The 16,079-nt window shown below is 50.7% G+C and overlaps 1 pseudogene; it reads left to right on the forward strand.

The window, feature by feature from the left end:
* LOC131571820 (zinc finger protein 271-like) overlaps positions 1-16,079 on the forward strand; it is a 103,456-nt pseudogene that overhangs the window by 25,013 nt on the left and 62,364 nt on the right.

The following is a 16,079-nucleotide window of genomic DNA, read 5'->3' on the forward strand; positions in this document are numbered from 1 at the left end:
TCTTCATCAATTTCTGAAATATCCTTATCTCTGAATACAGAGATTTTCTTCTTCTCTCCCTGAGAGTACAAGGTCTCATCATTCTTCTGTCTTTCTCTGTTCAAACTTCTTATGGGATCACAGATACTTGAACATTTGCTTACTTTAGCATGGAGGTTTTTGCGGAACAATTCATCTCCCCGTACTTTTCAATGCATTATAAGGAAAAAGAGAGTCTGGTGTATCAATTACATCCTTCTCCATGGCTTTACAAGAGGATTTCAGGCCTAAGATCAAGGCATCTCCTCATCCCTCCCATCTGGGACTCAACTTCTCTACTGACCTCGGTGTCTTCATGTTGCTCCTCTGTGTGCCTGCATGTGACATTCACGTTTTCTGCAAAAATCCCTACACCCAGGGATTTTTCTCCTGGGAAGCTGAGAAGCCTCAGAGAAAAAGGAAAACAATAATTATCTCATTTGCTTCTTATGTGTTTTGCTCCTTTGGAACATGGTTGGAGATTTTTTACCAAGGGGTTGTTTCATTGGTTTCTGCTGTGAGTTTTTTTGACTCAATGGCTAATTGGGGCCAAGCTGTGTCAAGACTCTGGAAACAGTCATGAGTTTACATTATTATCTTTTTAGCCCTCCCTAAGTACCCTTGCTGTATTCTTTGGTATAGTATAGTATTCTTTAATATATTATAGTATCATAAAATTATAAATTAGTCTTCTAAGAACATGGAGTCAGATTCATCATTCCTTCCTTCATTTGGGGGGAATGCAAATATAATACCTGCACTTTGTCCTTTTCTCTCAGGGGAGGATGGAAGCACTGAAAGAGTTCATATCTCACCCGAGGCCTGCAGATGGTTCCGTGACCCCAGCCAGGCTTAGCAGTGCCCAGATGTGTACAACTGCAGCCATGGCCCAGCCCGGCCTCGGCCCCGCGGCCTCCTCTACCCTGCCCAGCAGCCGATGGGGCCTGGAGGGGTCCCTGGGAAGGGCCCAGCCCCACGGCAGGAGCCACCCGGCCCTGTTGGAACCCTGGATGCTGAGAATTTTAAACTTTCTCTGACTCACAAGAGAACACTGCATTTGACCTGAGGCTGTGGAGAAGACTTCAAAAATTGATTAATAGCATTGGGATTACAGGTATGTAGTTGGTTAGAAATGTATAATATCACAGGAAAAACTTAGAGTTTAGAATATAGTAATAAATATGAAGCAAGTTGGAGGTTCTAGGGTGGAGACAGGTTGTTCTTCTTTATCTTCTTCTTCATCCTTCTTCATGGGTTTGGATGGTATTTTGTCATTGGACAGAAAAGTCCACACTGCAGGCTTCAAGGGATCAGTTATTGGGTTAAAGGGAAAATAACTTAGATGTCATTTCTTAATTGGACAGTTTATCTTTAAAATATCTTGTAACAAGAGATAGTGTACCTTGCTAGTTAGTTTTGGGCCTTGCTAATGAAAGACTGCAGAACTCACGTTTGTGAGACTGTAACATTGATAAGAAACAATAAACAACTGAGTCTGAACACGAACTATTGTCTCAAGTGCCTTCAATCCCGAGCCCAACAGATGTAGAAAAACCAAGCAGAGAGCCCACACAGCCTGCCCTGGCTGAGATGGGGAGATGGGCTGGCCTTGTTACCTCTTTGCCAGCCAGAAGGGAAAGAGACCCTCCCAGGCTTTTTCACCTTTCAAATGTGTCTTCACAAAGGTGCGTACAGTTTTCTTACTGGTTTAATAGACTGTCAATTCTCACAGCTAATTACTGATTGTTTTTTTGCAAGACATGGAGGAAACTGCTAGCAGGTTCTCTTAGAACATCACTTCCATGATGCAAAACCATCACAACAGCACAGAGCACAAAGCTCCTTTGTCCATATGTAGTGGTCATGTGTCCAAGGGCTCCAAACCCATCCTTGGGAGATCTCTGGGCCCTCTCCAAGGTGTTTTCAAATGAAAACATTCAGCTCATAGTCTAAGAAAATCACCAGAGGACAGGGCCAGCCTGACCTGTCTGTCCTGGCTACTTTTGTCTGGGAGCAATCCTTGGATATATGGAATTTGGGAGGCCAAATTCTAATTTTGGCCATGGCCCCTGGACATGAAATCTGGTTCTTTTCCATAGGAGGGAATGAACAGAGGCCCACTGTTTCAGGAGTGGATGAAAGGTGACCACTGGAAGCCAAGGCCAGCTAGAGCTGGCAGGTTTTGTTCAGAGAGGTACCCTTGCATAAAGGAATTGTTTTAGAAAGAGTACCAATTTTGGCACTGGGCATCTGAAAAGAGGGACAGTTCTTTCCCATAGCAAGGAAACCACAGAGCCCCAGGATCCAGGAGCTGATGAGAGGCAGCCCTTGACATCCCAGCATCAGCCAGAGATGTCAGGTGGCCCCTGGGGGCCAAGCCAGCCAGAGCTGTTCCATGTTCCCTGGATTCCATGGGGCCCCACAGTGTCCCAATGGTCCCTTGTGTCCCTGAGACCCTGAGGTGTCCTGATGCTCCCTTGGTGACACCAGGCCCTGAAGGGTCACAATGGTCTCCATGGTTCCATCAGGCCCTACAGAGTCATGATGGTCTCTGTGTTCCACAAAACCCCACTGTGTCATGATGGCCCCTTGGTTCCATGGGCTGCAGTGGGGCCACAATGATCCCCTTGGTTCCATGGGCTCCAGTGGTGCCACAATGATCCCCTTGGTTCCATGGGCTCCAGTGGTGCCACAATGATCCCCATGATTCCATGGGCTCCAGTGGTGCCACAAGGATCCCCTTGGTTCCATGTGGTCCCCACAGTGTCCCAGGGATCTCCGTGGGAAGGAAAGAACCCAGCCCCAATGTTGCAGGGGGCATCCACCAGAGGCCAAGGCCAGCCAGCCTTGACAGTACAGGCAGATTTTTCCTGGGACCAACCCTTGAATATACAGAATTTCAGAGGTGGAATCCCAATTTCAGACATGGACACTGGAGGAGAAGGATGGTTCTTTTCCATAGGAAGGAAAGCACAGAACACTGGTGGTGTTTCAGGGGCAGGGGATGAATGGGGGCCATCAGAGGCCTAAGTCAGCCAGACCTCTCTGTCCTGGCAGCTTTTGTCTGAAAGCAACCCTCGGATAATAGGGAATTTGGGAGGTGGAACCCCAATTTTGACCATTTCTGCCTAGATAAGAAGGACAGTTCTTTCCCATAGGAAGGAAAGCACAGAGCCTCAGTGTTTCAGAGGCACATGAGTGCCAGCCATCAGGAAGCCAAGGCCAGCCAGACTTGTCAATCCTGGCAGCTTTTATCTGGGAGCTATCCTTGGATATAGGGAATTCTAGAGACAGTTGCCCAATTTTGGCCATGGGTGCCTGGTTGAGATGGATGGTTTTCTCCCATAGGAAAGAAAAACACATGGTCCAAGGGTTTCAAAGGCAGATGAGAGGTGGCCCCCAGGTAGCCAAGGCAGCCAGATCTGTCTGTCCTGGCAGATTTCATCTGGGAACAATCTTTGCATGTAAGGAAATTTGGAGGAGGAATCTCAGTTTTGGCCATAGGCCCCTGGAGGGAATCAGGACAGTTCTCTCCCATAGGAAGGAGAGCCCAGAGTCCCAGTGCTTCAGGGGCAGATGAGAAGCAGCTTGACATGCCAAGATCAGCCAGACCTGTCCAGCAGCCCCCGGGAGGCCAAACCAGCAACACCTGCTCCCTGTCCCCTTGGTTCCATGGGGCCCCACAGTGTCCCAATGGTCTCCTTGATTCCAGGAGTCCCTGCAGTGTCACAGTTTTCTCCTTTCTTCTGGAGTGTCACTGGCCCCTTGGCTTCCCTGAACCTTTGCAATGTCCCCATGGCCCCTCAGCTCCCCACAGCCCCTCTGTGTCACAACGGCTCCTTGGTTCCATGGGCCTGACAGCTTCATCCTTGGCCCTTGGTTCCACAGGGGGTCTGAGTTTGACAATGGTCCCCCTGATTCCGTGAGGCACCAGAGTGTCACAATGGTCTCTTTTCTCCCATGAGGTTCCATAGTGCCACCATGGTGTCCTTGGATCTGCATTGTCACAGTGGCCCCTTGGTTCCATGAGTTTCTGGACTGTCAGCAATGGTTTCTTTGCTCCAGAGGGGCCTTGATGTGTCACAACGGCTCCGTGGTTGGGGTTTGTGTCTCACCCACACTGGAACTCCAGCAGTTGGTAGCCATGTGCATTTCTTTCTATAGAGCTTCTGTCTTCCTGTCTCTCTATCTTCTTCTTCTAATGCTCTTGATATGGAACATTTTTGGTACCTCAACAACTGAAGTGATTAAACGTTTCCAGGTGTAATGGACTGAGCTAATGAAGCTACTGACATTGTGTTTTATGTTGAATTGGATGTTTTATTAAATCTTTTTCCAAAGTTTCTTGATTTTCTGTACATTGCCAGTAAAATTTTGTGTCATTTTGACCTCTTCATAATATATGGTTGGTGTTTTCTACTGTGCACCAAACTCCAGTAAAGGAACCCTTGGTTACTGTGAGAAATGACTGCCGACTTTCAAAATTTTAAAAGGTTTATTCAACCTTAACAAAAATGACAACAAAAGGACTAAATAAGGAAGAACAGGCCTGGGAGCTTCCCTCGTGGCTGCCTACCACGTGCCAGGCTCATCCTCAAGATGGACCCTTCACCTTTTATACCCCAGGGAATTGCATCAGCCAGCCCTGGCCCCTCCCACAGTCTGTCAGTCAACTCTTCTTTGCTGTTATTGGTGGAGTCTGCTTTCCTGCAGCTTGATTGGAGGGTCAGGTGCTGTCATGCCACGCTCCCTTCCCTAGGAACAAGTTTTTGTACTCGCCTTCTTTCCACCTGTCCTGGATGGCTCAGGCTGTCTGATGGTAACAATAGGGGGGAAAGGGGACTGTGGGGAGAACAGAGGACATCTAAACAACAGACTGCAATAACATAATCACACATCAATAAAGCTTCTCTTCGTATTCACACAGTATTCATCCCTTAATTGTGAGAACCAATCATTGGCCATTATAACATTATTAACCATCTATAACACGAAGGGACCTAAAATCACGGTTAAAAGGCTGGTTCAACCTAAAATTACCCAAAAAGGCCTAAAATCAGCCAAAGGCATCTAAAAACCATCTTAAACCTGCCCAGTTTATCCTAAAATCACCCAAATAGGCCCAAACCCCACCCAAATGGGCCTATACCATTCAAAGGGATGTAAAATCCACCCTCAAACCCACCAGATCTGGCCTAAAATCACCCAAATGGACCTAAATTCTCCAGGACTGAGACCAAACCCAGCAGCAGAACCGGCACCAGCAGCAAGACTGAGACCGACACGGGAACTGAGATTGGCAGTGCTACAGGACCAGCACCGGGACTAGGACCGAGACCCAGACCAGAACCAGCACCAGAACTGGCACTGGGACCAAGACTGGGACCAAGCCTGACACTGGGATCAGCACCAGGAGCGCTTTGGAACTGGGACTGGCACTGGCAGCGCTCCAGGACTGGGATCAGGACCGAGACTGGAACCTGGCAACCGCACTGGGACTGTTCTGGGGCCGGGACCAGGACCGAGACCAGGAGCCCTCCAGGACTGAGACCAAGACTGTCACCGGAACCAGCACCGAGACTGGCAGTGCTCTGGGACCGGGACCGAGACTGAGATTGGCACTGGGAGCACTCCGGTACCAAGACCGGCACCAGTAGCAGCACTGGGTCCAGAACTCCTCTGAGACCAAGACTGAGACTGAGACAGGCACCGCTCTGCAATTGAGATTGACACGAGAACCAGAATCAGCACTGGGAGTGCTCCGGGACTGAGACGGAGACCGAGGATGGCACTGGGACTGGGATCAGCGCCAGGATGACTCTGAGACTGGCACTGGGATCAGAAATGGGATTAGCACTGGGATCCCTCCTGAACCTCTGCATTCGTTCCAGGGATCTTTGGCTGCACCCTTGGGCAGGATGGGGAGAGACCCCTGGGCAGGGGGGTACCCCCTCAGTTCACACTGATCCGGTGCAGCCATCCCGGTCCATATAGTCCAGTCTGTATTGCAGTGGTGCGGCAGTGGTGTTAGTGTCAATTGCCCAGGCTAGCTGGCCAGCAACCACTAGCAGCACGGGGGGGCACTTGTCCCGATAGCTTGGCTTCGGGAGAGCGCCTCAAGCAGGCACCCAGCGCTATGGGTGTAGGTGCTGCCAGGTGCGGATGAGACCCGGAATCACTGCGATGAACAGGAATAAAGAGCGCTCTCCATTTTGGGGCAAAGTCCGGCTTTAATGGTATCCAGGGAAGCCAACAAAATGAAGAGAGTTTGACGGTTGATACATGTGGTTATAAAGGGAGTGGGTGATAGGGGTGGAACCGGCTCAGAGACCAATGGGAATCCAGGGGGGAAGGGGGTACAAGGGATTGACATACACAGGAGACCAATGGGTCCAGCTAAAAAAGGGGGGGGCCCAGTCCCTGGCCCAATCACTTCAAACCCTGGAGAGAAGCTTCTGGAGAAAAGGGAGTGAGCAGGGAGTGACTGGCAGGGCCCTGGTGGGGAGCAGGGGAAAGGATACATTGAGTTGTCAGGATAACGGGGGGAGGAGTACAACTTGATATACTTGGAGCCAGGGGGACCAGAGAGATTGACACTTAACAGGGAGAGGAGGGAGAACCTGGGGAGAACCATTACAATATGTGGGGTAAACAGAGCATTCCAACTTCAAAAAAAGGGAGAATAAATCAAGCAAAGGGAGAGTAAAACAAACACACCACAACATTGTATGATCCCAGTCTCTGCTCCTAATCCTTATGGTCCCTGCCTGTGAAATCCTGGTCCACATGATCCCAGGCTGTACAATCCCAACCCATACAATCCCAACCCATACAATCCCAACCCATACAATCCCAGTCCGCAAGACTGCAGTCTGTGTGGTCCTGATCCATATGGTCCCAGTCTGTGCAGTCCCAGTCTGTGAAATCCCAGTCCACATGATCCCAGTTTGTATAGTCCTGCATGGCACACACTCCAAGGACCTGGAATTCCAGTTCCCAGCCAGGAAAAGATGTTCCTGCCCTTGAAGGCAAAGCTTTTAAGAAGGAGCCAAAAACCAAGTGGAGCAAGATCCTACAGTGACATTTCACTGCCAGCCTTCAGAACTTCACCCATGGCTGTAGTAGCTCCTGCACTGGGAATTAAATGAGGGCAGGGTCTTTGGTGGCAGCTGCCCTGGCTCAAGGGAGGCACGGAGAGAGAAACAGAGCAGACAAAGAGAGGCAGGAGAGAAAGGAGGACACAAACACAATCAGCTGAGAAGGTGGCACTCTGCAAACAGAACTGCAACTGACTCAAAATGAATGGGACGGAAATTAGTAATCCTGAAAGTTTTATTGTGGTAGATAGGGACAGGCAATCGGAAGATCTCGCTACTCCATTCCCTACTAACCATAGATGGTAAAGACAGACCTCCCTCTGACGTAGAAGACCCCCTAGATTATAAAACCCCACAAGATGAGATAATAAAGGCTTTTGGACCATCCACCACATTGGTGTTTGCATGCTCCTTGGCCCGAGCGACCCTGGAGAGTTTGGGTCACCATGACGTTTCCTCAGAACCAGGTCGCCTTGCCTTATACCAGAAGGCAACAACTGGTGCCGACACCTGGGAAGCCGATCAGCGCCCAGGGAACGGGGATTTGCCTGGACAGAGGACGGCGGCTGCACAGCTGGCCTAGTGCAGTTGGAGGGACGCCTCCGGACCAGCGTGGACCATGGAATCCACAGCGAGGGTCGTAAGTCAGGCTCATGAGCAATGGGGAATTAAAGGTGAGCTCAGGAATTCTAATCTTGCTATTGCAAAGCTCCTAGAGCTGGGGATGATCGAACGTCCGGTAAATATATTACACTCGGAAGCGCGGGAGAAGTGCACTGCCGCCTCAGCAGAGGACTCTAAGTCCGCAGGCAGTGGTAAAAGCCTCAAAGCATGTGGGAAAGTAGAAGAGGCCCTACGCAAGATGTTAGAAGAACAGGAGACGCAGAAAGCTGCGCGTACATGTTTATTAGCTACACCAAAGCTGGGGGTGGGGGCCGCGATGCAGACCGCCTCTGAGAGCGATCGGATTGAAGGCAGGAATATGCGGAGGCCAGGTGCGTTCCACCCCTTCCCGAGCCCGAGCCCAGGCCCCCCGGATCCCCCAGGAGACCCCCTGGAACACCCAGGGGACCCCCCGACCCTCCCGTGGAGCCCGCCGGGTCCCAGCCGCCCTGCAGAACCATCCAAAAAATCCGCTGTTTCTCTATCCATCCCTTCCCTGCCGGTCGCCAATCCAGCACAGGAGGCAGAGCAGCGCGCGCGATGCTTCTGGCAGGGACTCATGGAGGAGGCGCGGAGCGAGGCCGGATTGTCGGACCCCGCCGGGATCGGTAAAATCTCGCCCCCGCCATGTGCGTTTAAAAATGGCCCCGAACCACATAGCGAGGGCGGAAGGGAGGAGGCGGGGGGTGGAAACGCCGTCAGCCTGCTTCACAACGCATGCGCGGGCGAGCAGGGAGAAGGGGCGGGCCCCGCGGAGGAGCGTAAAACCAACAAGAGCGCTCTATTCAAATTAGGTCCTTATAGGGTAAGGACCTCCCCCGGCAGGAGGCGGGGGGACCCCAGGGGGAGGGAGCGGCACCACCCCAAAGGGAGGAGCGAGGTCGAAGCCAAACAAAACGGCGCGGAGCGCCGGAAGTGTACCAGCAGTCAGCTTCCGGCTCAGAGTCAAGTAACAGCTGCTCAGACAACTCGGAAGAGCCGACGGAGTCCGGCTAGGACTCGGAAACCGAGAGAGCAGAATTAATGCGGTTTTGAGCGAAACCAAATAAAGCTTTAAACAATATTGGGAAACAATCGCAACACAAACTCACCGATCGGGGAAAAATAAAAGCAGCCTGTGGGGACCGGACACCGGCATCCTCCATGCACGCTTTCCCGGGGGTGTTGCCGGAGCGCGGGGCAACCAACAAAGGGCATATACCCCAGTTAACCCAAAAGAAACCAAAGCAATTTCAGAAATAGGGATCAACTCAGCTGTAGTACCCACTCCTGAGGATGACCTTTCTAGTAATAACGATCTGCTCACTTTTGATATTACGCAAATAATCCGCATGCTTTTTGATTGGGGGGGGCGGATTGTATTTAAGCAGGAATGGCAGGACGACCGCGTTAGCCCAGGCTTCCAGGGAAGGGCAGCAACTCAGCAAGCTGTCCCCAGCCGGCACAGCCTTCCCTGGCAGCACCCTCACTCCAAGCATCCTGGCCTCGGGGAAACGGGACATCCTTTCCATGCTCGGATTTCGGATTACAAATTTATCCTGAGGGCCACTGCCGTACATCCCCTGCTGCCAATCAAATTGACTTGGAAATCATCAGACCCTGTATGGGTTGAGCAGTGGCCCCTGACAGAGCCTCGAGCGGCAGCTTCACTGGAACTGGTCGACCGCGAACTGCAAAAGGGTCACATAGAACCCTCCATCAGCCCATGGAACACCCCTGTATTTGTGATCCCCAAAAGGTCCGGAGAAGGCTATCGTCTCGTCCATGACCTGAGAGGAGTGAACAAGATGATTCGACCCATGGGTCCAGTCCAGACACTGCTACCCACGAACTCAGCCATCCCCGCAGGGCAGCCGTGCGCAGTACTGGATATGAAGGACTGTTTCTTTTCAATACCCCTGCACCCTGAGGACAGAGAACAATTCGCTTTTTCTGTGGCGTTTCGGAACGGCAAGCGGCCCAACCTTCGCTTCCAATGGAGAGTGCTTCCACAAGGTCTGGTTGACAGCCCGACCATATGCCAAATCACCGTGGACAAAGCACTGATGCCAGTCCGACACTCCTTCCCCACTGCAACCATCATCCAGTACATGGACGACATCCTGGTTGCAGCACCATCGGCAAGCCAAGTAGATGACCTGGTGTCCACAATCACGGAGGCACTTCAGGCCAACGGCTTTGAGATCGCAAGCACAAAGATCAAGAGAGGACCCTGCGTGGCCTTCCTGGGAGTAGGAATTGCAAGCTCCTACGTGACACCCCCCGAGATGAAGGTCAACCGAAACGTCAAGACGCTCCACGACGTGCAATGCCTGGTGGGATTGCTGCAGTGGCTTTGCAACATTGTCCTGATTCCTCCTGAGGTCATGGACCCTCTGTAGGACCTCCTGAAAGGAAAGAAACCCTGGGAACCCAAGGAGCTGACCCCACAAGCAACGAGCTCCCTCGACTTCATCGAAAACCAGATGTCCACTGGCACACTTGCCAGGTGGAACCCAGCCGTGCCACTGGACCTGTACGTCTACTTTACACCGAAGGGGGGAGTGGGAGCACTGGCCCAAGGATCTTCTGAAAAGGCCTGGCTGATCCAATGGGTGGTCCTCGGAAGACCCGCTCGTGCATTTACCCCAGGAATCGAATGCATCGCCAGCCTCATCATGAAAGGCAGGAAACTCACCTTGAAACACCTAGGGACAGAGCCGACAAGCATCCACCTTCCGTTTCGCAAGCAGCTGACCACGGAGTCAGCCACAATATCGGAGTACCTGGCCCTTGCTCTGTCCAGCTTCGGAGGAGAAATCTCCTACTCCTCCAGACCACCCTGGACTAAGCTGCTGACCGTAGTCGACATGGACATGCCACCGAAGGTCAAGGACAGACCGCAGCCGGGACCAACGGTCTTCACAGACGCTTCCTCCATGACTTCAACCGCAGCAACAGTGTGGCAGGCAGGAGAGCAATGGCACTGCGTCAATGCGTGTGACCCCACACTGTCAGTGCAACAACTGGAGGCAGCAGCAGTGGTTTTGGCGTGCGGACTCTTCCAAGACCAACACCTCAACATCGTAACAGACTCTATATTCGTGGCAAGGCTCTGCCTAGCCATGGCAGGACCAGGTGTGTCAACATCAGCAGCAGCCCTAATGCTGGAAGAAGCACTCTCCTCACGACAGGGCACTGTGTCAGTCATCCACATCAACAGCCATGACCCAGTCAAGGGTTACTTCCAGATCGGCAATGACAAAGCGGACGCCGCAGTGAAAGGCGTTTGGACCTTGCAAAGAGCTTGTCAACTGCACGAGTCGCTCCACATCGGAGTCAAAGCACTGGCGAAGAGATGCGAAATCTTGACGGCGGACGCAAAACATGTGGTAGCCACCTGCCCTCATTGCCAGAAGTCATCCCTTTGGACCTGCAGGGTCAACCCAAGAGGTCTCAAGCCCTCAGAAATCTGGCAGTCGGACTTCACCTTATGTCAACTGCTGAAGCCCCGAGCATGGCTTGCAGTGACAGTGGACAATTATAGCGGAACGATCATAGCCACACAGCACCCCAAAACTAACTCCAAAGCCACAATTCAGCACTGGCTGACAGCCATGGCCTGGCTTTGTATCCCCAAACAGGTCAAAATGGACAATGGCTCCAATTTCACCTCCAAACCAGTACAGGAATTTGCCTCGAAATGGGGCATCACGTTAGTGCAAAGCATCCCATATAACAGTACCGGGCAGGCCATAGTTGAGAGAGCAAACCAGACCCTGAAAACCAAGCTAAAAGTGTTGGCAAAAGCAGAGGGCTTTGCCAATTCCATTCCCCCAGGAGATCAGGCACGTATGCTGGCAACCGCTTTGCTGGCACTGAATCAATTCCCTAGGGGAGATGAAACAAACAGTCCCGTCCAAAAACACTGGGCCACTCGAACGATAGAAGAAGGCCCACAGGTGGTAATTAGAAATGAGCTAGGCGAGTGGGAACGGGGTTGGAGGCTGATGCTCATGGGGCGAGAGTATGCAGCTGTCAAAAAGGAAGGCACAATCAGGTGGTGTCCACTTAAGTGAATTAAACCAGACCTTCATAGCGAGCAGAATGACACTGACGAGAATTGCGAGTCTCTGTTTACAGGACCCGCTCGTGGGACGTCCTCGTGACGCGTACATCCCGGTTCCAGACGAAAACGACAGACCACCAAGCCACCAGGCAGAACCCGAGAGACCCGCACGGGTGAGACCCAAGCACCAAGGGTGTTTCTGTGTGATTTTGCTGTTGGGGCTTGTCGCCAGAGGGCAAGCCAGCCCAGACCACTACCCCCATTGGCCCTTCATGTGGGTCATGTGACACCTTAGTACTAGCAAAGTGCTCAAAGAAATCACCACACCAAACACCCCATTCTTCGTGCTCCGCATCACCGACCTGTTTCCAGGACAGCCAAGGGTAAACCCCTATTCCCCACACGTCACACACTCGTACCTATCCTACTGGTGCCCAGCTTCAAACCCTGGGAAAAGCTACTGCAATCACCCAGGGTGGGGATATTGTGGGCACTGGGGCTGCGAAACCATAGTTACAGATGCCAGACCGTTGGGGCCTGGGTGGGATCCACAAAAGCCAGACAAATTCTTACAGTTCACCTGGGCACCCATCGGCTGCAAAACACCCTTCTTCTTTCATGGAAACTTCCATCAAAACCAACATAAAATCCCTAGATTTCGGGCATGCACTGATTACAACATGACGGTCTTGCAGCCAGATCACCCTAGCTGGGCCACAGGCAGAACGTGGACAGTGGTCCTTCAAGGGTCAAAAGAGAGGTTGAACATGCAAATTATCAGGCTCCAACCGTTGGCACCCCGAGCGGTCGGACCCAACAAAGCGATTAAAAGCGTGCCGAAAGGGAGAAACGTAACCTACCCCAAAACCTTACCCACAGGGGTCAGCAATGTCCCGACCGGTCAAGCGGGAAACGCTTCAGATGAGCCGCTTAACCGAGTCAGACTCAGACCCAATCCTTCGTATGTTAGAAGCTACCTTTGTATCCCTGAACGAATCCAACCCTAACCTAACCGAATCCTGCTGGCTTTGTTACGATGTCAAACCCCCTTTTACGAAGGAGTCGCTCTAAACACTCCCTTCAGTTATTCCTCAGCCAACGCCCCTCACCAGTGCAGATGGGATACCCCTCGCAAAGGAATCACCCTGAGTCAAGTCACAGGCCGAGGCAGATGCTTTGGCAATGCAACCCTAGCTAAGTGGGAAGGCAACGTCTGCACCAAAATTGTCAAGCCTAACAGGAAAAACACTAAGTGGGTAGTCCCATCCGCACCTGGGATGTGGGTTTGCCAGCGATCCGGAGTGAGTGCTTGTGCGTTCCTTCCCAAATTCAATGACTCTAATGACTTTGTGTCCAAGTTCTGGTTGTTCCTAGGGTCCTGTACCACTCAGACGAAGAAATGTACCATCTTCTTGAGGGACCCAGCCGGATCCACAAAAGAGAAATAATGACAGGTATAACTATCGCAATGCTGCTCGGCCTGGGAGCAGCCAGAACGGCCACGGGTGTCTCAGCCCTAGCAACCCAGCACCAAGGACTGTCCCAGCTGCAACAGACCATTGATGAGGACCTGCAAAGGATCGAGAAATCCATCTCCTTTCTAGAGAAGTCGATCTCCTCACTCTCAGAAGTGGTCTTGCAGAACAGGCGAGGCCTGCACCTCCTGTTCATGCATCAAGGGGGCCTGTGTGCCGCCCTGAAAGAGGAGTGCTGTTTCTATGCAGACCACACGGGAGTTGTGAGAGACTCCATGGCAGAACTCCAGAACCGACTGGCTCAGAGACAGAAAGACAGGGAAGCCCAACAGGGTTGGTACGAGTCCTGGTTCAATCAATCACCTTAGCTAACCACTCTGATTTCTGCCCTGATAGGTCCATTGGCGATGTTGCTTCTAACAGTTACCTTCGGACCATGCCTGCTGAACAAGCTGGTCTCGTTCGTTCAGAGCCGCCTGGAACGGACCAACATCCTGTTCTTAGGCCGACGACAGTTGCTGTGAATTCAACCAGGGAACACTGCCAGTCACAAGATTTTCCAAACTTGTCTGGCAAAAGCTTACTCAGGTTTTCCAAAACCCCTTTCCCTTGTCAAGTTACAACCTTATACCTCATTTTAGCACCTATGTATATGAATACCTCATTCATTTGTGAAAAAGGGGGTGGAGATGTGGTAGATAGGGAAAGGTGCTGCGGAAGATCACGCGATGTCACAGGAAGCCAGGACCCCCTGTTCCTCTAAGATAAGAGATTACCCTAGGGGTGTGGCCCCACTAATAGTAGTGCTAGTAACTTTCCATTCCTTACCCAGTACTTTTCCATTCCTTACTAACCATAGATAAGAAGGACAAAACCACCTTTTGATGTAGAGAACCCCCTAGATTATAAAACCCCACGAGAAGAAGTAATAAACGCCTTTTGACCGTCCACCACATTGGTGTCTGCGTGTTGTCATTGGCCCGAGCGACCCTGGAGAGTTTGGGTCACTGTGCTGATCCTTAGAACCAGGTCGCCTTGCCTTGATCCAGAAGGCAACAGAAGAGAAACTTTCTGTGCCTCTGAGTCTCACCAGTTCCTGCCCCCAAAAGGACACAAACATGATGAGTTGTGATTCCCACTCCAGTGGTGGCACCTGGACCTCCCTCCATAGCCAGAGCAGAGCTCCCTTGTCCCACAAAGTCCCTGACAAAGGAGGGATGAAAGAAACAGGAGAGGCTGTGGGGATCAGGGGCAGGGCAAAGCCAGGGAGAACAATGACTTTTGCATTTGATGGAGCTGTGCCTTCCCCTGGCTTTGTTGGCTGACAAGAAATGAACATCCCTCTGTGTCTTGGGCAGCTCCTTCTCCAAGGAAAGCAGGTGGGAGTTGGAGCCAAGGAGCTGAAAGCTGCAGGTGCAGCCTGGGCTGGAGGGAGCTCAGATTTGCACAAGGCTGCTCTGAGTGCCAGGGCTTGGATGGGGGAAATGGTGGGGTGGAGGTAGGGACAGAGTCTGATTGATTGTCAGCCATGAATGGTGTTGATTTTTATATCTTCAAACTGCATGAGGAGGTACTTGGTTTCAATGTCAAGTGGAGATTGCTATTAACAGGAAAAAAACCCCAAAAAACTAAACAGGTGCAAAAAAAATGTTTTCTCACAGTATTTTTAAATAGAACATATTTAGTTAAACACACTTCTGAAATCTCTCTTTTTAACCACACAAGATTTGGAAACTGAAATGAAATGATTCCCAGAGGCTTGGCTCGTTCAGCTGTTCTGAATGTTAATGAGCCCTGGGACACTGAATTCCTGCACTCAAGAGCTGAAGGCTGAACAAGCCTCTGGAGCAGGAAAATTCAGCAGCAGCCTCCAAGGTGCTGAGGATGTCAGCAGCCCCCACTGAGGCCATCCCTGCCCAGAGACCGTGGGGGAATGGGCAGACAAGGAGAGCGTCCCTGGGGCTGGGGCAGCACAACTCAGAGGCAGCAGCGGCTCCAGCTGGGAAATGGAGTGTGGAATGTGGCTGGGAAAGCCCTGCCTGGGCTGGGCCAAGCAGGACACACGAGCCCTGACTTCTAAACGCCAAACAATTCTCTCAAGGAGACATTTGAAAAGAATTAGAATTGCTTGTGTACTGTGAGTTTTACTCCCTAGAGATATACGAACTGGGGATTCTCAGGAACTGAAAACAACAAAACCCCCTTTACTGGCAACTTTGGAAAATCAGAGAAACTTTGGCAAAATGTTTTTTATGACACTGTAGTGCTTTTCGTTTGTTAATTATAGATCTTTCTAATCTTGAGATTTCCTAATTAATGTACTGATGAGTATGTTGTGTTTTACTGCTGGTTAATTATTTATGTATTAATCTTATTGTGAGATAGGATTACAAGAAAGGTCTAGTAGGCTTAAAATTTTAAAAGGGTATAAATAAGAATTTATTAAAAGTAAAATTAAATTAAAGATAGTAAGAATTAAAATAAATTTTTTGGAATCCTTTTTTTTTCTTTACATCTTTTTCATTTTACTGAAAATGTAAAGAAAGTAAATTAGGAATTTCTAGTCCGTTCACTATCTCTAGAATCGACTTTTTTAGTTTACTGTGGGGAGAAGTTTTTCTTGTTAAGGTTAAGGAGATATTTTTACAAAAGGAAAAAGTAGGTTGTTTTTTGTTCTTAGTTTTGTCATGGATAACAGTTGTCTGGGGATCTTTGTTATTGTGATATTGTTTTTATTGCTACAAGCTTTTTTACAGCTTGTTGATGAGTCATGTCAAA

Source organism: Ammospiza caudacuta, unplaced genomic scaffold (assembly GCF_027887145.1).
Source record: "Ammospiza caudacuta isolate bAmmCau1 unplaced genomic scaffold, bAmmCau1.pri scaffold_39, whole genome shotgun sequence".
Lineage (NCBI taxonomy): Eukaryota > Metazoa > Chordata > Aves > Passeriformes > Passerellidae > Ammospiza > Ammospiza caudacuta.